This window comes from Sorex araneus, chromosome 2 (assembly GCF_027595985.1).
Source record: "Sorex araneus isolate mSorAra2 chromosome 2, mSorAra2.pri, whole genome shotgun sequence".
NCBI classification, from domain to species: domain Eukaryota; kingdom Metazoa; phylum Chordata; class Mammalia; order Eulipotyphla; family Soricidae; genus Sorex; species Sorex araneus.
Window position 1 is genome coordinate 81984480 of NC_073303.1, and position 25727 is coordinate 82010206.

The following is a 25727-nucleotide window of genomic DNA, read 5'->3' on the forward strand; positions in this document are numbered from 1 at the left end:
TCACTATATATATATATATATATATATATATATATATTTTAATCAACTGGGAAGTAAAGATTATATAAATTACTATAAGGACAAGAACAATCTGCAATCTGTTACTAATGGTTATAAATGAGGCATTGTGACCGATAATTTATTTCATGTATATTTGTTTTGTTCCATTCATACCAATTCTATGATAGAGTTACAGTAATGCTTATCTTATTCATTTATTCATTTATTGTTTGGGGCTACACCTGGCAGTATTCAAGGATTACTCCTGGCTTTGCACTCAGAGAATTAGTCCTGGCCGTCTCAAGGGACCATATGTTATGCTGGGTGTTGAATTCTGGTTGGCTATATGCAAGGCAAGTGCCCTACCCACAGCACTATGGCTCTGGGGCCCAACACTGTCTATTTTTAAAATGAGTGAATAAGAATCAAAGCTGGCTAAAGTGATTTCAAAATTGCACAAAGTGACCAAACTAAGGTTTGAAAAAGTGAATGGTAAAACTATGTGGAGTTTCTGGAAGAAGATTGAAGCTATTTTTATTCAGAGGACTGAATGAATGCACTTTAGAATCTTGTGAATTTCATACTCTTAATAGGATGGGCAACTCTCAGAAAAAGTGGGGCAGGCTTCAACCTGGATAAAATCAGCCAGAAGAAAAAGTTTGATATTTGGTTTACCAATATCATTCAAAAATAAAGTGAGCGTCCATGAGCAAATAATGTTTCTGTAGGTAGAGATATGGAGATTGTGTGAAGAATTTGAAAAAGGCTCAGGTCAAGAAAAACATTATTAAAAAAAAAGGAAATCATTATGTTCTGATTGCCACGCTATACCTCTATTGCAAACTACAATACCCAAAAGGAGAGAGAACAAAAGGGAATGCCCTGCTGCAGAGGCAGAGTGGGGTGTTGGGGCTTGGGGTAGGGGTGGTGGGAGGGATACTGGGATCATTGGTGGAGGAGAATGGGCACTGGTGGAGGGATGTAAACGATCACTGTATGACTGAAATGCAAACATGAAATTACACAAGTTTGTAACTGTACCTCATGGTGATTCACTAATAAAAAGAAAAAAAGAAAATCATTATGTTCATATTATATAAATTTGTTGTTTATATTACATTATAAACTGATGTCATACTTGGGGCAAATCAATAACTTAATTTCAAGAAGAATGTTGAAAGTTGTGAGGGAGATCAGGCTTAAGAGGTAGGCTAAAGCTATAAAATTGTAGGGTTTTATAACAAGTCACATTTCAATAATAGTGTTTCTAACCTTACAGGTTATTTTCTCCACAGATTAGAATCTCACATTCTACTGTGTAAATAGTAATGTGGTTTATTTTGGCATGTATCTCTATATACTTATTACAGATAAATATGCCACATTTTACACAGTATTTTGTGTCTTAAATAACTTGATTGTAAGTTCAGGGACCACATTAAGCCTAAATATAATTTTTAAATGTATATCTGAGAAAGATCACTTTTCAAAGGATCATTTCTCACTTCTCAGGAAAAACTTTTCAATACTGGTGTCCTGATTCTGGAGTCAAAACAGATCAAGGCTAGGATGAAAGAAAGGGGACAGAATCAGAGGGAGCAACAGAGATAATTACTCAGAGCCAAAAGGAAACACAAAATTCTAAGGTTTAATTTTTGGAACTGGTGAGGCTTTATAATAGCTATTCACTTCTAATCATCCTCAAATAATAAATGAATAGAATAGTCAATGCTATTAGAATAATTTACTATTCATCAAGAATAATAAATGAGGGGAATAGGTTGTTATTCAAATTTCTCTAAAAATAGCAAAGGAGGAGGAGGAAGAAGGAGAATTACTACTGTTTTTCAGTCTGGCAACAACTTTGTGCAGCAGTGGCAGGATTGCTGGGACACCAGAGGTGGCAGAAGAAAGGAGGGAGCCAAATGTGCTTGCAGTCGGTGCCTCTGGCTTGGCTAGACACAAAAGTCAGCTGAAACAATGATGAATCCTCCTGGTTATTCTAGCTCCAAAAAAGCAAAAGACCTTCCTGCTTTACTAATGCTTTGCCCCTGGTGGGTTGCCTCCTCTTCTCATTAATCTTTAGTTTATGAACTCTGTTGGCAAGAGGCACACAAATCATCCACAAATCACACACAGAGGTAGATGGTGTTGACAGCTCCTGGACACAGAGGGCTGTTCTTCCATTGGCAGTAGTTCTAAATCTATATCACAAGTTGAGCCACATAATGCAGATGTGATTCAGCTGTGTTCTTTATCATCCAGTCCCTTATAAATACTCTCAATAAAAAATAAGAATTTGGGATTGACATTGGAGGCACAAGATTGGTCATTCAGAAGTAAGGGTAAGACATCTTAGACTTGCCTCCTGCCAATTCTTCTACAGATCTTCTGTTGGATGTCACCATGATTTGGCAGGTAGAGGCATCCCACTGGTGTTACTGAACACCAAGCTGAAGCCCCAGTACATAGCTAAACTAAATACATTCTTCCTTCTACAAGTGAAGATCTCAAGAAATCACCTAGTCTGAGGGCAGGGGCAGTATGTTGAATATCACTTTTTAAATTATTTATTTATTGTTTTTTTTTTGGTTGCACCCAGGGATGCTAGTGGTTCTCCTGGCTCTGAGTTCAGGAATCATCCTGGCAGTGCTTGGGGGAACAATGGGATGCTGGGGATTGAATCTGGGTCAGTTTATGCAAGACAAGTGCCTAACCTACCATAATATCTCTCCAGCCTCAAGGGGAGGATGTTGAAACATATGAAAGACTATACCTCTTCTTCTCTTGTAGCTTAGCTCAGTTGGCCAGGTCAGATTCCATAAATAAAAAGAATATTTCTTTAAACAACCCAATTACATATTCTATAGGGCTAGTTAAATTTGAAGTTTGGATAAATCATTTCACAACTACTAAGTTGTCCATGCAACATAATTCAGAAGTTATAGAAAGGAGATGTCACTTAGTTCTCTCTATAAATTAAAAATGTCCTGTTGCTGAAGTGAAATTTCTATATAGCACAGTACTTTCATGAAATTCTGTGGTGAATATTTTTTAAAGTAGGTAAGCTCATTCTTTAAATATAAAGGGATAAAGTTTATAGTTTAAATTCAGGTGCCAAGTCAGGAACTATAGTACAGAAGGTAGAGCATTTGCCTTGCATTCGGCCGATCCAGGTTCAATCCCTAAAATCCCATATGGCTCCCTAAGCACTGCCAGGAGTAATTCCTGAGAATCGCTGGGTATGACCCAAAAAGTGAAAATAAATAAATAAAATAGATTTGCCAAGGTAAAATTTAAATTTAGGCAAACAATACATACCTTTAATATAAATAGGCCACCAATGTTCCAAGAGAATACTTAGAGTAAAAAATTATTTATTGTCTATCTGATGATCAAATTTAGGTTTAGTGTTCTCCATTAAACAAGGTGACCACAAAAGAAATTAAATCACACAAGTATACACCAATTGTAGAAATGTGATGCTTTGTTTATGTGATTAGGAAGCCCTCAGAGATATGTATATCTTATTGGTTTTACTCATGAACTTGCTATAGAATACATGAAATGGTAATGCTCAAAAACCTATTAAACTGTTATTAACATGCGACTTATATTATAAACAAAATACTAATAAATATTTATTATGCTAAAATAAATAGCATACACAAATGATTCCAAACACAATATCGCTTGATTCCCAGTGCCATAATCAAATGGTTTCATGAAAATGAAATGGCCAGTAGTTATCAGGTAATGATGTCGTGAAACAGCTCTAGTGTCAGGTAACCATACCCTTTATGTGTTTTGAAAATGCTTAAAATATCACACTAAGGCACTTTTAAAATTAAATAATGCCTTACTATTTCTGAGGTGAGATGCCTGCTGAGTTAAAATAAGAAGCTTTAGCAATTTTTCTGCGAAATTAGATAGTTAAGTATCTGATTCAGTGTAAGAAGTATATTAACATATTTTAGACTAAACAGAACATTTTAGTAAATGTTTAGCTACAGTAATCATATTTCCAAATGAAACAATCATTCCAAAGATAAGTCAAAATGCTGAGCTGTGGATACAAAAGATACTGTCTTTCTCTATTCAGGAAGACTCAAAATTAGCTGAAAACAGTTTTCTACTTCTTTTTTATTAGGCAATATTGGTGTTTCCCATTAGACTCTTACTCCTTGAATCTTTTACTATTTTAACTTCCATCTGGGCTCACTGATATTTTTTGCTAAGATATTATGAGTATCCCATGGCAGTCTCAAATAAATAGCTAAAAGGTTTTGGACTAAGAAACTGGAAAAACTGAGGCACCCTCCCAATGATACTGAGATGATAGTATATAAATCAGATTAATGGGAAGGTTACCAAGAGTGGAATTTCAGATTGAAGTATCTGATTTCCAACAGACATTCAAGTGAAGACCTTAATTATCAGGTGAACACAGGGGTCTTGATTTCAGAAGGGAAGGGAGTGGAAGGGTAGAGATGAGGGGAGAGTAGAGGTAGAAAAGGGAAGGAAGGGAGGAGAGGATAGGGCAGGATTGGGGAAGGGAGGGGAGGGAAGAGAAGGGAAGTAAATGGAAGGATAGAGAAGAGGGGAGGAAAGTATAACTGAAAGAATAAAGGGAAGGGGAGGGAAGTCTAAAGGGACAGCAGGGGAGAGAAGGAGAGGGTAGAGGAAGGGAGGGGAGAGGACAGGAGGGGGAGAAGGAGAAGGAGATGGAGAGGAAGAGGAAGCAAATGATGTAAGATTTATCATTGTAAAAGAAGTGTTCAACTCTACCAAAGATTCTGGTTAGTTAAATACATAAAGACTGAGAATAATCATATAGGTTTAGAAGTATAAAGATCACTGGAGATTTGCTAAGAAGCACTTTGGAGTGGGTGGTATCTCATGTCTCATGGGAACTGATTCAAGAGAGATGAAAGTAGAGAAATAAGAAGCATTTGTTTAGTAAATTAATGAAATTTATCAATTATCAAATTTGTCAGTTAAGGAAGGAGTAGTAGCAGAAAGTGAAAGAAGAATCAATAAAATACTTTAAACTAAAAAAATAACAAAGCAATGTTTTATGTTACGAGGAAGCCCTAAATGGTGGGAAAATTTATACTCTAAAGAAATTTGGATCCTCATGTAGAGAGTACTTAATCTCTTACAATGTAAGTGGAGACATTGGCCATATGTAGGAGCAGTGACATTTCATCCATGCAAGTAGTTGCAATGGGAAAAATATCTATCTTCTTTATTTCATATGGCATGTGGCTTCATTCTTCTCTGCTTCTTCTTGTTATTTTCAATAAACTCCTCTGTTTACAAGTGAACCAACGCTACTCTCTGACCTGGCTTATTTGATGTCACCAGTCTAGTATGGACATCACCAGTACCTAAGGTCTCCATGTCTATCAACATCTTCAAGAAAAATTCTATTTCTTTTTATTTTCTTTTTGGGTCACACCCGGCGATGCACAAGGATTATTCCTGGCTCATGCACTCAGGAATTACTCCTGGTGGTGCTTGGGGGACCATACGGGATGCTGGGAATCCAACCCGGATCTGCCACGTGCAAGGCAAACCAGCCCCAAGAGAAGTTCTATTTCTTGTGATAATTTCTCAGTAACCTATTAACTAATAGGTACAAATCTGTTTAGTTCAACCTCTGGCTAATTAATCAACTGACATCAGGGAAAGGTGAGATTACATTTCATTACAATGAAGAATAAAGGAACATTAAAGGAACATAGATGTATAGGCGTATCACAGGAAGAACACATCTATCACAGGATACCTTCTAAATATGCATAAATGTATTTGGGGAAGGGGTTTTGGCTTACACCAGGTAGTAGTCAAGAGATTATCATGTGCTGAGAATCGAGCTAGGTTATTGCATACAGGGCAAGCATATTAACTCTTATGCTATCTCTCTAGCCTTTAAATATATTTTGTATCAATAGTACTTTTATATTTTTGATTAAATAAACATAAAACATACAAATTCAGAAATCATGATGATTCCACCCCATGCTATATTTCTGTCCTGGTCACTTAAGGATAAAATTTTAAATTAGACTGTTTTAGTTGACTAAATATACACATTCTTTTCTAAAGTTGCCACTGATGAAAGCAACAGAATAAAAATGACACTGCACCTTACCAAAAAGCTAAGAGTAACAAGGAACCCATGCAAGAAGAGAGAAAAAGTGCCCGAGTGAATATTTTAATTAACTCACATGCAATTTTAATTAAAAACATAATGTGTCAGGAAAATGAGTAATGCCTTAGGGCAATAAAATAGCTGGGTTTCTTGCTTAATCTTCTGCTTCATCTCTCTCATGGCATGCATATATTGTTAAAAGATTTTCTTCTTTCTCTGTTTCATGGCAAGAAAGAACCCTGCTGACAAAATGAGTTGAACAAAATAAGAAAGATACCCCATATGAGGGCTCTTGTTTTCTTTCTTAACCAAAAGTCCTTGTTTTCTTTTGGCTTTATCACTTCCTGTCTTAGAACACTCCCTTTCCAGGAAATGTGATAGCTGGATAAATAAAGACATACTCTAAACTTATTCAGGTAAAATAATTTATTATCCTTTTGTTGTTAAGAGTATAATGAAAGGTCAACAAGCTCTTCCTTACCCAGAGAATGCCTAATTCCCAATGGTGTTCAAAAATAACCCTGAATGGGAGTCATCCGATTTAAGTTTTCATTTCTTTTTGGCTAGAACAGAAGATTTTCAGTCACTAACGTCACCAGCTATAACAAAGTAAAATAAAGCTTCAAAGTGGCCTTCAAAGAAACAACAGCAAGACGCTTCTACAAACACAGTAATGGTATAACACAAGTTCGCATATAGTCCCAATGTGTGGTATATACTTTTTAAAAGAGATTGAGAAGTCTGAACCCTTGAGCTTTTTCTGTATGGTTTCTGGGAGCTCTGGAGCCCCAGGTGACCCCATGGCCATTTTCTTCTAATCTGTTTCCTGCAGTAGACAAGAAAATCAGAGAAGAGATCAACTGAGTAATTCTGCTGACCCTCCCCTTCCATAACCCTTACTCCTTCTTTCTGGGAACTGATCGACCCTTCTTTTGAAACAATTCTATTATGGCCCCAGAGGAAGACTTTTTATTTTAAATATTTTCCATTTATGGGGTGTGAGGGATGGTACAGTGGGTAAGATTATTGCCTTGCATGTGGCCAACTGATCTGAGTTAGATCCCTAGTACCACAAAAAGTCTCGGAGCTCCTTTCCCATTCTGTGGATAGTCTTTGTATTCCGGTCACTGTATATCTTGCGGTGCAGAAGCTTTTTAGTTTAATGTAGTCCCATTTGTTGATCTCTGTTTTTACTAGATTGCTTAGTTCCGTGTCACGTTTGAAGATATTTACACAATACCCATCAGATAAGGGGTTGATATCAATGGTATATAAAGCACTGGTTGAACTCTACAAGAAGAAAACATCCAACCCCATCAAAAAATGGGGCGAAGAAATGAACAGAAACTTTACCAAGGAAGAAATACGAATGGCCAAAAGGCACATGAAAAAGTGCTCTGCATCACTAATCATCAGAGAGATGCAGATCAAAACAACCATGAGATACCACCTCACACCACAGAGACTGGCACACATCCAAAAGAACAAAAGCAACCGCTGTTGGAGAGGATGTGGGGAGAAAGGGACCCTTCTACACTGCTGGTGGGAATGCCGGCTAGTTCAGCCCTTTTGGAAAACAGTATGGACGATTCTTAGAAAACTAGAGGTTGAGCTCCCATTTGACCCAGCAATACCACTGCTGGGAATATATCCCAGAGAGGCAAAAAAGTACAATCGAAACAACATCTGCACATGTATGTTCATCGCAGCACTGTTTACAATAGCCAGAATCTGGAAAAAACCCGAATGCCCCAAAACGGATGACAGGTTGAGGAAACTTTGGTACATCTATACAATGGAATACTATGCAGCTGTTAGAAAAAAGGAAGTCAAGAATTTTGTAGTTAAGTGGATGGGCATGAAAAGTTTCATGCTGAGTGAAATGAGTCAGAAAGAGAGAGACAGACATAGAAAGACTGCACTCATCTATGGTATATAGAATATCAGAGTGGGAGACTAATACCCAAGAACTGTAGAAATAAGTACCAGGAGGTTGACCCCATGGCTTCGCGGCTGGCCTCATGTGCCGGGGAAAGGTCAACTCAGAGAAGCGATCACCAACTACATTGTAGTTGAAGGCCATGTGGGGGAAGGGAGTTGCGGGCTGAATGAGGGCTAGAGACTGAGCACAGAGGCCACTCAACACCTTTATTGCAAACCACAACAGCTAATTAGAGAGAGAGAACAGAAGGGAATGCCCTGCCACAGTGGCAGGGTGGGGTGGGGGGGAGATAAAAAAAAAAAGTCTCGGAGCTCCTCAAGAATCGATCTTTGAGGGTAGAGTTAGGAGTTAGCCCTGAGCCCCACTAGGTGTTGCCTCCCTCCCTCCAAACAAACAAACAAATACTTTAATTTAATCAAACAATTTCCATTTCCTTAACTCATTCCGCCCTCATGTTAATCAGAAATATAAAGCACTGAAAAATATTTCGGCCACAATATTACAGAGCTTTGCATAAACAAAGGACAGACTTGGGCACTACTGCTCCTTTAACAGGAGATGCTTCTTTCTTCTTCACAGTTTCTACATAATACTTATTTCCAGAAATCTTCTGGGTTTTCCTCCCCCTGTCTTCTTTCTATCGTTCAAATTTCAATAGGGATGCTATATCACTATTAAGTCAATGAAAAGTACATTAAAGTATACTTCTATCTTCAAAGTTGGTTCTATCATGTTTTGATTCATATTTATGAAAGAGCCAAGTAAGAATAATGCCATGGGATTTCACTGTGCAGTATTCTGGACCCTGGAAATTTTACAGATAAGTGGAACTGGTGAATACATATAAGCCTTGACAATTAAACTTGATACATTCTTAAATTTGTTTCAGAGGATTCTTACTCAGTAAATTTGGAGACATTTAAAACTGGCTCCAGTGCAAATAGCACTTAGTTTTTGATCTCTACCCTTCTCAGAATATTTTTTGAGCTTGACTTTTGTAGAGCAACAAAAGTAAAACATGTCCCAGGCTCAGCTAAGACAGAACAAGTAGAGCATACACAAAGAGAAGTGGGAATTATGAGATGGGATATGTGACTTTATATTTATCACAATCTGATTATGACTAACTTGAAATCAAAGATTTTCCAGAAATCCCTAAGCTTAGGGAAAGCTCTGTTGTTTCTTTAGTGAATACTGAACTCTCTGGGACCATCAACGCTCATCCTTTAGGATATTCACAGTACTATTCATTACATAAAAATTTTCCCTCATTGCCAAAGAGATAGTTGATGAGTGAACAACTATTTTATCTTTGAAATCATGAGAAAAAGTAAATTTCTTGAGATCATGTCCTCCCGTTGTTCATCAATTTGCTCGAGCGGGCACCAGTAACGTCTCCATTGTGAGACTTGTTTTTACTGTTTTTGGCATATCGAATATGTCACAGGGAGCTTGTCAGGCTCTGCCATGTGGGCGGGATACTCTCAGTAGCTTGCCGGGTTCTCCGTGAGGGACGGAGGAATCGAACCCGGGTCGGTCTCATGCAAGGAAAATGCCCTACCAGCTGTGCTATCACTCCAGTCTAAAAAACTGTAGGTGCACAAAAATCTAGATAAATAAGTGGATGTAATGAATAGTGTTGTTTTGCATGATGAATGCCCTAAATGACAGGCTCTGTGTCAACACATTCATATAGAGTATCCAGATTCACTGAAATATTGTCATTTTTATCTTAAACAGGTGTAACAGAATACAACAAAGCCTCAGAAGATAAACGTTTCTGAACTGATACAAAATCCATAATGTCCAATATAAATTACTCTGGGACAGCCTTTTGAAGAAAGACTCCGGTACAGACGTTCAGAATATTAAGACTCTCTGGGTGTGGACTCTTGTGACTTCAAACCTACAACTGTCATAGTTATGGGAATAAAATCATTTTCTAGTACACAGGGGACTTTCTATATTCTCTAGATATAAAGTATTATTTATTAGATTATTACCATTTTAATGGATAATAATCAGCTGGTAAACATACGGGCAAAGCTTCCATCAACACCTGTTCTCCACTGGTGTGGTGATCTCTTTGCAGTGTTCCACAAACACAGGCTTAGTTCATTAAATACTAAATACTCTATTAATAATTGACTTCCTTGGAAACAAATTGGCCCCAGTGCTATGTGTTCTGTTTTAATTTTCCTTATAGAGGCACAAAAAACATAGAAAACTCCTCATACAAGGTCTTTTAACCAAGTAATCAAAATTATTACTGAAAACAACAATTCTGATGCCTTTTTGCTAGTTTCTAGGGAATCATGAAAAATTCCCCCTCCTTCCCCTTTGCAAAACTATTCATTTCATTTAGTTTTTAAAGGCTATTTTCATTGCATTTTTAATTGTGGGATACACTTCTGAAGCCAAAACACAACTCTTTGTTTAGTTGTAAGAAAGAATTAAAATCTTACCTATTTAGTCCAATTAAATGAATAGATATCTAAAATTTGAATTCAATGTTTTAGAAAACTAATTTTCAAGATTGGAGTGTTGATACAATGGGCATGGCATTTGCCTTGCACCTGGATTACTCTGGGTCAATCCCTGACACCCATATGTTCCCTCACCCCCCCAAGAGCAATCCCAGAGCAAAGAGCCAGGAGTAAGCCTTGAGAATTGCGGGTATGACATCCATCCCCTCCCTCAATAATAATTTTCAGCTCTTCACATTATTTATCTGCCAGAAGAGAGTAGAGGGGTAAGGCATTTACTTTGCATACAGCCAATCCTTGTTCTAATGGCACCATATAAGGTCCCCTGAATATTGTTTAGGAGTGAACCCTGTGCACAGAGCCAGGAATTAGCCATGAGCACTTCTAGGTGTGGCTCAAGGCCACCATACCCCCAAATAATAAAGTATAGAATAAAAAGATAAGGGCTGGAGCGACAACACAGCGAGTAGGGAGTTTGCCTTGTATGTGTCCAACCCGGGTTCGCTTTCCAGCATCCCATATGGTCCCCTGAGCATCTCCAGGGGTAATTCCTGAGTGTAGGATAATATGGGGTTTGTCCTTTTAGCCTTGCTGCAGGGAACTTAGTTTACCTTAAAGCAATGTCCTTTCTGTATGGACACAGGAAGACAGTTAATAATATGCTTTGTAACTTGGAAGCTGTTTGACTCCAATAATATTTACTCCTGGGAATCTGCTTTCTCGACTCAGTTGCCCTTAGTTCCTAGTACCCCAAAAGCAGGGTCCCGATGAGGAACAGAATGGACCCAAGGCAAGCTGTAAGCTACCCTGGCATTGAAATGGGCCAGGCCAAAGCACCACAATACTCAACTATAAGTTGAGAGCATGGTCATAGACAAATGCTGTCATGATCCAAAAGTAATGATGAGACTAGGACCCTGCTGGGTTTAGGAAAACTAACCTGACTTGAGGACTGTGATCTGGAGTATATAGTGAATGTCCTCAGGAAGAACCAAACTTTAAGTCTGATATATCTCTTACTGTGCTCATACAGAATGACATTGTTAGAAATATTAGAAGTAAATTTACTATAACTATTTAAGCAGATAGGCTGGAGCAATAGCACAGTGGTTGGGCTTTCCCCTTTCACGTGGCCAGCCCAAGTTCGATTCCTCCGCCCCTCTCAGAGAGCCCAGCAAGCTACCGAGAGTATTGAGCCTGCACGGCAGAGCCTGGCAAGCTACCCGTGCGTATTGGATATGCCAAAAACAGTAGCAATAAGTCTCTCAATGAGAGACGTTACTGGTGCCCACTCGAACAAATCGATGAGCAATGGGATGACAGTGACAGTGATTTAAGCAGATTACTAGCTCACACCCTGACACACACTTGTTTGGACCTCACCATTGAGCGGATCTCCTAGTAATCTCCTTAGATGAGATTTTGTTAATCTCCTCAAGAAGTGATCTTACTCTTCTTTGTTAATTTGTTAATGTTCAACCCAGTTTTGTGTCACCACCCTATGTAATTTGCTATATAAACTAAGACTGTAGGGGACAACGGGGCAGACAGAAGAAGAAGAGAAGAGACAGAAGGAAGACACATGAGAGGACACAGGAGAAGAACAGAGAAGACACAGAAGCAGAGATAGAGAGAGGTTGGAAGAGACCAGAGGAGAGACTACAGAGACAGAGATCGAGAGACAGACAGAAGAGAGCACAGCAGCACACACAGAAGCAGAGCACAAGGAGGAACCGTCCGATCCAGCCCATACACAGAGTGGCTTGAGAACACCGAACACGAGCGTCACGTGCGAGAGAGAACTGCCCTGAGTGCCCTCGGAAAACAGAACAAGTGACACGTCATTGCATCTCCCCCTCCCGTGTGCGTCACCTTTCTAAATTTTTACACCTGAATGCAAAGCCAGGAGTAACCCCTGTACATTGCTAGATGTGACCCAAAAATGGAAAAAAAAAAGCACTGTCCCTGTAGCACTGTTGTCCCGTTGTTCATCGATTTGTTCGAGAGGGCACCAGTAATGTCTCCATTGTGAGACTTGTTTTCACTGTTTTGGGCATATCAAATACACCATGGGTAGCTTGCCAGGCTCTGCCATGCAGGTGGGATACTCTCAGTAGCTTGCCAGGCTCTCCAAGAGGGACAGAGGAATCAAACCCAGGTAAGCCGCGTGCAAGGCAAATGCCCTACCCACCATGCTATTGCTACAATCCAAAAAAAAAAAGAAACAAAATTAACATGTAAAATAAAATGAGTGAAATGAGTTCAACTCACTCTATTCTGCACCAATTCATGATAAATATATTCCATGTAGGTTAAAATTTAATATTATTATTACAAACTACATAGATATTAATTTTGTATTTACTATAAGTTGTATATAATTTTATATTCATTGTTTTAAAAAGTAAAGCAAAAACTATGGTACATATTCTCATCTTATTTCTTGGATAGAAGTTATGAAAATTTATTTGTATGCTTTCTAATATAAAATGTTAATTTTTCTATTTAGCCACCATGACTTGCAGTGCTGTTAATGATAGAGTTTCAGTCATACAATGTTCCAAATACACACCCACCACCAATGGCAACATCTCCCTGCTGGAGTATCAAGACACCCCTCAACTCAACCTGTTTGCAAACTCAGTTGTATAGGTCAACTCTCAGGGCCTGTGACACTGGTCATTTATTAATTCCTTCCTATGTTTCTTCATATGCATATGAGACAGATTATTCTGTGCTTGTCCCTCTTCCTCTGACTAATATGACCCAACATGATACTCTCTAGTTAAATCCTCATAACAGCGAATTACATTACAAATATTAACACTTCTATGTTCGTTGCAGGGTTATTCATGGTAATCAAGATTTGGACATAATCATAATGCCCAAGAATGAATGCATGAGTGGATAAGAAAATTGTGATATATGTACTCAGAATACTACTCATCAATAAGAAAAGATACTATCTTAAATTTTAAGATGTGTAAACTGAGGTTCAGTGAGGTGGTTTTTGTGTTTATTTGTTTGTTTGTTTGTTTGTTTTCTTTTTGGGTCACACCCAGCGATGCACAGTGGTTACTCCTGGCTCTGCATTTAGGAATTACCCCTGGCAATCTCAGGGGACCATATGGGATGCTGGGAATTGAAGCTGGGTTGGCTGTGTGCAAGGCAAACGCCCTGCCCGCTGTGCTATTGCTCCAGCCCAAAGGTTCAGTGAGTTTTAATTCTTGAAACTATTGAGTCTGATCAATGGCATTTAACCCAGATATTAATCTTATTTTGTTTTACCGAATGTGTTTTTCTCTTTCTGCTAGTAATTGGTGCATTTACTTAACATCTACTATGTATAGAAGTCATACATAAATCATTTTTAGTCCACCATAATCTCCAACTTCCCAACACTAACCCTCAAAGTTTTGTCCCTTGGCAGGTGTAAAATAATTCATTTTATACTGCTTATTACAACAAAATAGTAAGTGGGATTATAAAAAAAATAGTTCAGTAAATTATTGTGAAAATTGTTATATCTCACAATGGTGCTATTAAAGTCAATATAGGAGATTGTTCTGAGCTGTTTGTTGCTAGTAGAGCCTTCAGTGTTAGGGGATGGATTTTTAATATTAAAACTTGCTACATAATATTGTATAGCCTAATTAATTAAACAGATTAAACTTCTAAGGCCAAAAGTCCCTTCATTATCTATGATTTTATTGAAATCAGTCCTTTCATTAAGTTGTCTCTTAATGAAATTTTAAAATTACCTTCAATCATAGACAGCATCTATTTTATATTCTGTCACTATCACTATCATCCCGTTGATCCTCGATTTGCTCAAGCAGGCCCAGTAAACGTCTCCATTCATCCTAGCCCTGAGATTTTAGCAGCCTCTCTTTACTTGTCTTCCCAACAGTCTTCCCACATTAGAGGCTCTTTCAGGATCAGGAGAATAAAACCCATCATTCTTACTGTATTTGGCATATGAATACACCATGAGGAGCTTGCCAGGCTCTCCCATGTAGGCAGGAAAACTCTCGGTAGCTTACCACATTCTTCTAGAGGGAGAACTAGGCTATAAAATGTCATGCAGCTGCTTCTGGGAGCTTGGTTTTATAGTCTCTGGATGTTGGTCATTGATGGGATTACATGGAGGCAGGGGCAGTTTCTGGGTGTGACTGCCTAGCTACTGGAAAATTGGGGATCTGGGCAGAAGAGGCCCAGTCCCAATCAGAGCAGGCTTGGAGATCTCAGTCCCCGGTCCTGCACACCTGGGTTTCTCTGCTGGTTCCTTCATGCGTGAAGCTCATCCAAACATGTGGAGAAGGGCCTTGAGCATGGCTGTGGCTGGGTTCCATACTAAGAAATGATACTTGGCCTTATATGATATCCGGCTTTCCCACCATTAAGTATGAACTGCATTTTCTATAACATAGACCTAACAGTCACTGCATGATAAGAATTCTAAAGATTTTATCTTTATCTTTAAAGTCAGAGAAAGTACTGTCCTTGGGTCTTTTTGTGAAAGAATTTAGAAGGTACTATTAACTACCAATATAACAATAATATTGCAAGGTGATAATCATTAGAATAATGTTTACTAACTTAAAGACATGCATTGTTTGGGCTGAAGAGGTATACAGAAGGTGAGGCACTTGCCTTTCATGTGGCCAATCCAGGTTTAATCCCTGGTACCCCATACTGTCTCTAGAGCCTGCCAGGTGTGATCCCTGAGTGCAGAATCAGAAGTAAGCCATGAGCACTGACAGGTCTGGCTCCAAAGCCAAAAAGAAAAGAAAATGCATATATCACTTGTTCCATCTGTTTGAGTTCTAGCCCACAATGGTATCCAGAACAGGTGGAGTCTTAGGAAGTCTTAAAAAACTATTACTATATTAGTAGATAACTCCCATCCAGAAATTTAGAACATATTTTTGTGATTGAAAAAATAATCTTCCTTTACAGGTCAGTAGAATAAATTAAATTTTTTGATCTGTTTGCTTTCTTACTTTTTGTTTTATTATACATTTTATGTTATTATGTTTATTATCATAAACATAATAATGTGTTTTATTATTATAATAAACAAATAATAATGTTTATTTTTAAGTCTTGGCATTCTTTTAAAACTAATTTTCTAATAATATCTCTCTTATATTTTTGTTTTTTTGATTGTGATTATTGGGGAGCCTCCCAAGCAGTATGTAGAGGGGCTACAGGCCACTCTTGGAAATATTCACTCAACTGGACAGATAGTTGAGTGCTAGGGCTGAGGATATGATAGTGATGCTTGGGAAATCATGTGGTACCTGGAATAAGACTTGGGTTGGTACATTCCAGGCATGAGCCCAGTCATTTTACTGTCCGCAGCTCCTGTCCTATTATTTTTAACTTTCTATGGTCTTTCACACTTGAATCCTAATCTATTTGTCATGTTCTCCTAAATTAATGGCTACTGCTCTGACTTTGATTTATTGCCAACAAAATTTATTATTAATTATAAATACTTGAGAAGATAGATTATGTCTTACAATCCCCTCCTGATTTAAATATACTTCATATTATTTAATTACAACATTTCAGTTTTATAAAAATTGAACCTCAACTACAGGTCAACTAAAGGATCTTGTTGGTATTCTTATAACTTTATTAACAAAACCTTCTATCAGAGAAGAAAATTAATTAACATTGAGGTTATCCTAGCAGTTGAAATTTTTTAAGGAAATTCTAGCTACTTTGAAGATCTTACATAACACCATTCAACACATATTTTACCCTTAATATGTGTTGGTGATTTAAAAAACAATCTTTCATACAGGTTAGTGGAATAAATTAAATTTTCTGATTTTTTTTCACTTTGTACAAAAGGACATATACTATTGTTACTCTAAATGCTATTCTTTTAACATAGTTCTTGCCTTGTAAGGATACTATTTATTATATAAATACCAAATTTATATACATGTCATTGGCTGGAGCGATAACACAGTGGGTAGGGCATTTGCCTTGCACATGGTTGACCCAGGTTCAATTCCTCTGTCCCTCTTGGAGAGCCGGACAAGCTACCAAGAGTGTCTCACCCGCATGGCAGAGCCTGGGAAGCTACCCATGACGTATCCAATATGCCAAATACAGTAATAACAAGTCTCACAATGGAGACATTACTGGTGCCCGCTCAAGTGAATCAATGAGCAACGGGATGACAGTGATACAGTGATACATGTCACACATCTATTCTATGAATTGATATAAATGCAAGTTACTATATGAGCTATAATTATACCACAAAAGTGTTAAAATAAATGTCATCACTGTCATCATTGTCATCCTATTGTTCGTCAATTTACTTGAGCGGGCACCAGTAACGTCCCTATTCCTCCCAGCCCTGAGATTTTAGGAGCCTCTCCTTACTCGTCTTTCCCAATGATTGGAGGCTCTTTCAGGGTCAGGGGAATGAGATCTATCGTTACTGTTTTCGACTACGCCATGCATAGCTTGCCCGGCTCTGCCTGTGCGGGTAGTATACTCTCGGTATACTTGCTGGGCTCTCCGAGGTAAGTGTATGTGTGTGTGTGTGTGTTTGTGTGTGTGTGTATGTATGTATATATACGTGTGTATGTATGTTATATGTGCATGTATATATGTATTTTATTAGAGAGTAATATATATGTCATAGAGAGTAATATACATACACATTATTATTACTCTCTATAATATACATGTATATATTACTCTCTATGATTTGTTGCCTACTTGTATTAAATTTTTCTGTAATCTAGGAAATATTATGGTAACACAAATTTTATCTCCAAATCCCAAAACTAATTTTGAAGGTATTACCAGCTTTATCATGGAAAATTCAGAGACCATTTCTCTTAGCTCAGAAGAGGGCATTCTAGAGCAAATACATATTTACCTATAAATGCTACAAGGAAAGGAAAACCCATGACTTGGAAAAACAACATGCACAGTTGGATTCTGGTATGTTTTTTCATTACATATATTTTATAACTTAAATTTCTGGCTTCAAGTTTTGTTATAAATACTAATAATGTTTTTGGTAAAATTTGGTAAAATTTCTCTTGTGATTTTTTTTGCTAACACTGGTGAATCAAAAAATATTGTTATTATTCATATCATAGTCAAGTTCCGTCCTTTGAGAAAACACTGCAAAGCATATAAACTCAATCCTAATTGTGTTTCCTAAACTCTTTGTCTTCATTGTACCATCTGAGTAGTCAAAAGGCCCTAGAATATTTGAAATACATAAACAAAGAAACAAGAAACAGTTCATGGTTGTTTCTGCAGCAGCTCAGCAAATTAGAATAATCAAAATGCATCTTGGAGCAAACTCATGTGCACATAACTATAAACAGTAATCTCCATTTCTTTAAAAGCTCAAATCACATATTATAACAATTTATAATCATTCTAATTTCAAGTTCTAGATGAGAATAAGTCATAATGAGAGAATTTGTGCTTTCTAATTAGAGTTGATTTTTTTAAAGCAGAAAAATATAATGGTGAATGACTACAAAGGAAAGGAAGTCTACAGTCAATTAACTAAAAAAAGGAAAGAAAACAGGCCCAAACCAGCTAGAGAAAAAAAAATGTTCCAGTCATTTAAAGAATTCAACAAAACAGAGGGTCTCAGATTCTCACAGACTTGTGTACTAGGAAGAGGTAAGACAGACCCGCAGGTTGCCGTGGAAGAAGAATTGGGTGACTTGGCCATGCTTTGAATAGGCCTCCATTCTGGGCGCATGCCAGCTTTCCCTGAGCACCCAGTGCACACAATTACTGCATTTGCATGTGTAAATTGGGTAATGGTGTGCCTAACTATCAGATTTGTATGTGAAAGTGCTATCAGCATATGCACTATTGGTTGTGTGCCCATCAAAAAATAACTTTTGAATGGAGTTGCATTAGTTGGGGAGCAAACTTTCCATGGATTTGAGATCAGGTTCTATATTCCTGGATCTAGTATAGATGACCCTAAGGAAAATTGGCATCCCTGATAATTACTTCATATATATCCTTTTGAATTCTATCTAGGGAAGAAAATTCATCAGAGGACCATTTGACCAACTCTAATTAGCACAAGAGCAAAATTATACCCAAGTTACTCTTGGCACTGCCTATTTGAGCCAAATGAACAGACTGCAGCAAAACCAATCCATCCATCTTGGCCATTTCAACATCAACATGTATCTATGCAAAGCTGACTTCCTATTTCCCCCCTCCCTAGGATATCATTTTCCTCAAACATATTTTTTTTGTTACATCATGTTACTTTTTCTGAGGACTTAAGTGTATTTTCAATTGTATCATAAAAAAGGAATAGATGAAACTACTAATGTTTCACTGTTCAAAATATGTAAAACATGATAGTTCTATCTCAAATTTCTTCATTCTAGGAATTTCCAAGCATGAAAACTTAATTTATTAGTACCTTGGAATACAACCCATAATCTAACTGGGAATGTTCCCAAGAAACAAGTGACCATATTTCTGAATCAAAAGTTGGTACACATCGGTATAGGGAAACGGAATGATTTGAATTGAAATTCACTAAAAAAGTCTGGGATGTTGACTATTGTGTTCAAAGGGGTGTTATTCTTTGAAGTGCTCTTATTTTCTCTGCCCTCTTTTTCACAAAAATACCAGTGATAAAAAACTATCAGAATACATTCTTCTAAACTCTGCTTTCTGCTACACAAAAAACAATTTGTGCACAAAGTGCTCACCTGAGTTTGTTATTTATCTCTTACTATAATCTTTTATCAAACTGTTAAAAATAAACTCATTATAGTGTGGCTTTTCACCCATTTATTTCATAATAGTTTTTCTTATAGTTTGTTCCAAGTAATACTTAAAAATACTTGAGAAAATCATGAGATATGCAGATCACATATTTGATTTTGGACCTGCTGAATTAGAATTAATGAGATTAGGCTTGGGGATTTGTAATTCAACAAGTTCCTCAAGCAATTTTTTTGTAGAGGATAAAGTACGCATGTTATACAGTTATATCCTTGCTTTATTATTTGCCTTCTTCCATTTTCTATGTCTTCTCAGTATTCCATTTCAACTTAACAAAGACATGTATTGCATATACATCTCTTTAATTCTGATAACCTCATCATATCTGTTAGGAGTTATAAGAGTGAAGTCTTAGCAAGAAAATACAACATTAGTATTCAAAATAAATGTCATAATTTAAACATGCCTCAATACAGGGAAATAGATTGCCTTACTCAATTGCCTGCCTCACCTATAGTTATTTGAGAAATGGCAACCTAAGAGAGCCTTCTGAAATCATCTCTGCTTAAGGTTTTCCATGTAATGGGTATCTTTCAAGTACTTATCCCTGCCCCAGTAATGGATGGAGTAGGTGATACAAATAGACTGATTTATGATCACTCAATATCAGAAAGGTGTAGCATTCCATTTCACAAATAGTATACTGTTAGATTAGAAAATATCATAAACACATTGAAGAAATTCTCAGCACCCCCCAACCATAAACCAATGTATTTTGCCACATTTTAATTTAGCTATCTGTTTTGGATTACATAAATAAAAATGAGTCTATATTTCCTTTACAAAATAAATCAGTCTTTATGTTAGGACCACTAGTTAGATTGAACACTAGGGCACATACAAAATTGCATCCTTAAAAGACATGAAAACATTTCTCAATAAGAAGCTGTTCACGGTGACCTTCATGTTGAACAGTGGGGGGTCAGCATTGGCACTAAATCATTTTGATTCACAGATGAGATCAACATATTCATATTTGTTTGCCAAATGTGTATTTTAATTTAAGCTTTCTCTGATTGATGCGTGTAATTTATGCTGCCCAGAACTAAGGCGTCATATTTTTCTTTTTTCCTAACTAACAGGGGGAGACTTTCTTGGAAACAGATAAAGGAAAGAGTCCAGTAATTTGTAGCAATGTGACTAGAGCCACACATGTCCTAGAATTAATGTTCTTCATTAGGGTGAGTAGGATCAGCTGTATGTATACATCAGGTTTTTAATTAACTCAGTCCCACAACAGGATTCATGATTCAAACTGTTAGCATTTTTTTTAAATCACAAAATAAAAAAATTGGGTGGCACATCTTTTGCACTGATAGAGAAAGGCGGGGGATACTCAGAAATGAAAGGCTCTTTGTATTATAAGCTGAGTGCTCAGAAGATGTTTATAATCCTATGTTAATCAGTTAAAGGAGAACTTGGCATTCAACGATTCCAAAGAAATGCTGGAAACTCAACCATTGTGTTAGATCTTTCTCTGTAAAAGAAAAAATGATTTCAGCTTCTTTGTATTGGTGTCATTAACACTTGGGATTTTCTAGATATTTTTCACAGTCTTGTTCTTATGGAACTGACCTGGTGAGGTTTTCTTCAGGGCCTACCCATTTAAAGAAACTTCAATAAAGCAACATGAGGGAGCTTAAGTGAAGGGTGAGGGGAGAAACTTTTTATAGCAGCTTTATTCCCTGAGATCATATTAACATAAATTTGACAGTTAATCTCCATATTGCAAAAATGCTGCCCAGAATTTATTTAATTAAACTTAGAAAAATATACTTATTTGCTAGGTTCAGCTTTTATCCCAAAATATCCACGACAAATATGATGCAAGACTGTGGGTTATGGCGGGAGAAACTGGACAGAGACTCTTCAGACCAGTGACAGAAGAAGATTAGCTCCCAGGAGAGATCCTGTTGGCTGCTGAGGATCCTGGATTCTGTGTGCCAAAAAGCATTTCCATGAAACATGTTGATAATTATAAAAGTGATTTCTTTGCTATATATTTTAAGTGGTAGCATTGAACTTGATCTTCTTTCACAAACACATCTAAACGTATTCTTCAATAAGTTCTGTGTTGAGTAAATGTCCAAGTTACACGAAGATCTCTAAGAATGTATATGAGAAGAAACAAATTATGAAGAAGTAGCAAGTCCTTTAAGAGCTATTTCACAAGGTAGGGAAATGAGAAATAAAAACAACTATACTTTAGGAGATACTGTTCAATTTTTTGCCTTTGATAGAAGAATTCTGCTTGCATTTATATGTGTTGATAAAGTTAGATTAGAAATAATTTTTAATTTTATAAATATAAAAGTAAGTTTATCCAGGTAAGTGCCATGATCCAAAGATAGACAGTATATGACATAGATCCTCATCTAAGAATTAAGTCAATACTTGATAAGATATATTTGCATTGCTAAAAATATTCATTTGCTGAAATCACTGTACATACACCAGTCGGTCAGGGTTTCCTAGTAGCCAAAATCAGTTTTTGGCTCATTTAAGCAGAAAGTCTATTTACTCAGTTCTCAGAATTGCCAAGTTGGTTAAAATGATCTCATTTAAATTCTCCAAATCTCTGATGAAAGGGGCTTTGTTATTTCTATAATAGTCACACTACTTAGTCATTAAACATGCACTTAAAGAATGTCTTATTCACAAAAATATTACAACTATTTCTCATGTGATAAAAACCTAAAATAATCTATTTTCTTTCTTCCCTCAGCAACACTTAATGGACAGAAAGGCAGAAGAACTTGATGATAGAATTTTTCCCTCTAACTTCTACCTATTAGTCTACAAAAAGCAGATAAAAGCAGATTATGTTTCATATCTTACTTTGCGCCTCAGGTCAATAGTTCTTGTACTTGTGACTTTTTACCTTTTCTATTTAGCCCAGTGTGTTGACTGCTCATGTATTCATGAGAAGCTGAGATTAATATTAGGAAAGTGATTTGTAGACTATAAAGCTCAATGACAATTGTTACCACAGAATTCAGTGCTTAGTTATATCATAGTATATATTTATAACTTTCATGTTTCGAGTCTTCCCTCCTGGAAGACTTCTCCTTACTGTAGACAATTCACTAATATATAAGTGATTGTTCATGGTAGTCTCTAATTATGTCACACACAGAAGTCTGGTATAGTCATCATAAAACTAAGCACACAGAAGTCTGGTATAGTCATCATAAAACTAAGCATAAGACAATGAGAACCTTCTCATTGTTCACAGTGATAATTGTACTCCTTGATGTTTAGGACCATAGCATTTTAAATTTTCTCTCATTCAAACTCCAATTTTCTTCAAACTAACTTAAAATCCCTCACCTTTACAAATGCCCTATATTTTTCTGTTATCGAACTTGTCCTAAGGGTGCTGTTTATTTCAGGTATGAATACTCCCATGTAGGTTCCTAATATTTTTTTCTATTTTGAAGTCATTATTCACTGAATTTCTCACCCATAGCAAGGATTACACAAAGCATTACACAAGCATTACACAAAGTTGCATCTCTTATATCAGAAATCAGGAAATTAGGATGCCCAGCACACGCCACCAGTGAGAAAAAACATAATCTTAGTTCCTAGAAACTCTATAGACCTTTAGTTCTTGAACCTTGCTGTATGGGCTGGAGATATAGTACAGTGGGTTAGGGACTTGCCTTGCATGTAACCTACCTGGGTTCAATTCCTGGCACTCCATATAGTCTTCCTAGACTAATGGAAATGAAAAGTCAGGAGTAAGCCCTGAGTGCAGCTTGTGTGGCCTGAAAACCAAACTGATCAAAACAAAAAAACACTATGTTGTATTTATTATGAAGATTTTGGATGAATTATTACTTACATTTCTTAGAAAACTTAAGAAGTTAGGCCATAATAAAATCAGATAGAAATAATGGAAAAAAGTTAAAACCCAGGTTATTTGGATATAAAATTATAATAATCATATCTAGGGTTGTCTATACTTCTCCTCTAAAGTAAAATTTCTAAATAGTGATACTTTTAGATATCTATAAATAAATTAATATCGAGTTGATTCAGTTTCTAAGTGATTATATTTCTCCAACATTTCTCTCCCTTCTGATACACTTTGGAAGTATTCTAGCAAATCAGAATTCAAACTGTACTTTGCTATGGACACTGACTCTAAGAAGCAAGTCATGTTTTATGAGTGAAAAAGAGCTTTCCAAGTAACTGAAGTAAAGCATTTTGCTATGCTCGTGGCAGGTAATATAAGTTTTCCTAATTATGGCTAAGAGACATAGAAGGGAATCACAGAATGCGTATTGGGTTTTGGTGGAAGTTTTATATTTGAGTTGGTAAAGAAGAGATTGTAAATTTCTTCTTGTAGTTGATCATCGGAGGTAAAATGGTCCTTGATGTTTATGATTGAGAATTTTATATAATAATATACTTCAGTAATTTTATGCTATACTGCACCTTAAAGCACTATTTGCAACTGAAAACTGGGTCACCTGTATTTCCTTTATGGAAGGAAGTTAGGGATTCCATTTTCGGTCATCAAAATAGTATCAGCACAAGAATGGGAAAAGCACAAGTATTGGAACCATAATTTGATATATGTTTCTAGTCACCAATACTAGAGAATGTTGTCAAATATTTCCGAGAAAGCTCGCACTGTCTCCGTAGGTTGATTAGATGAGCTTTCGTACATTGGAAACCTGACTACTTTCCAACAACTTGATTTCACAAATGGAAAAACAGCATCTGTTTTCCTGCAGCTTCACATATGGCGATCATTGTTGCTAAGACAAGCTGAAGCAGGTAGTCGGTGTGGCAGTGCCCCTCTGGAGTGCTGAGTCCCCAGGGATCAGATAACACTGGTCTGCTGTGAGGGGTACTGCTCCGCAGGCAGTGCAAAGTGTATATTTAATCAACATATGCAAAATATCCTTAAGAACAACAAATTACAGAAAAAAATGATCAAATGCAATATTTTGAAGCTCAATGTTGATATTTGTGAGGCTAATTCAGAGAGGCGTGCTTAGTGGGACGTTCTCCTAGTCTGAGTAGTAAGACATTCAGATAGTGACTTGTGGTGACAAAGAAGTTGAAATCTTTGCATATATGAACAGAGGGGGTGGTTATTTGTTATAACTTAGAACTTTGTCACCTAAATCAAAGATGAAAAAAAAATCATTGATCTCTAACAGACAGAAGACATGCAATGTACATATCTTATGACCCTTGCTGGAATTTCATGAAGGGGGTGTCTGTCTCTCCAAATGATCACACTGAGATTTAAAATGTGCAAATTATATGCTATATATAATAGTTCCTAGTCAGCAGTCCATGGAGGGAGAAAAAGTCACAAAGCTAAGCCACAGAATCTTTTTTCCCAGGATCAATGCTTGTGTTTGAAGGTCAAGAGATTGGCAGCAGTATAAATCAAATTCCAGATTCCATTCACCAGCCAGGTATACGGCAAGCAGATGCTCTGGTGCTGAAATTGCCATGCCAGTGGCCTTAACCCTGATTTGGAAGGACAACTCAATCATCTACAGAAACAAAAGCCTTCAGTGACTATGGAGCAGCCTCAGACTTCTGAATATCCCTCGCATTAGGCAAATTCTTTATCAGTCTCAGTTTAAACCCAGTGGTTCTCTATCACTAATCCTTAATAGATTGAGAATGTTCAGATTTTTCAGTTCCAATATGTAATTATTAAAAATAAAATCAAGAATTCCTAACTTTCTCAGGTATATTTTGAGATTAACTTTATTCTGAAAGATATTCAGTGAGGCCCTAATAAACTTGGAGCCTTTGGCAAGGTCAAGCTTATTACTTTGACATCTAGAATCAAGAAAATACAAGGAAAAGGGGAAATCAAAAGCAATTAGAAGACTATTATGTTAAAGATTAAAAGGATTATATAAATGAAGATAAATTGGAGTTGAAAAGAAGACAACAGAGGCCTTTGTCCTGTAGCAGGTAGTCATAAAGAAGCACATCTGTCTGGAAATAAGCTTTATAATGAAATTTACATGTTCGCATACTTAGGGCTGAAATGCGAAGTATACGATCAGAAAATCAACAAATACTGGACTATATGATTCTAGAACTAGCAGGCTAAATAAAATCTAAATGGATTTTAAAAGGCAATTTGAATGATTATTACTCAAAGGGCTTCCACACACTCTCTTTAGTTGGGGAGAAGTCTCCAAACCTGATTATCTTTCATCACCCCTGAACTTCTTGTCCTGTGAAGTATCTCTTTATTATCTTCTCTTCATGTTAATATTCCATAACACTCCCAAATATTTCCTTACTTCTAGGAATATTGTCTATACCTCATTTCTAG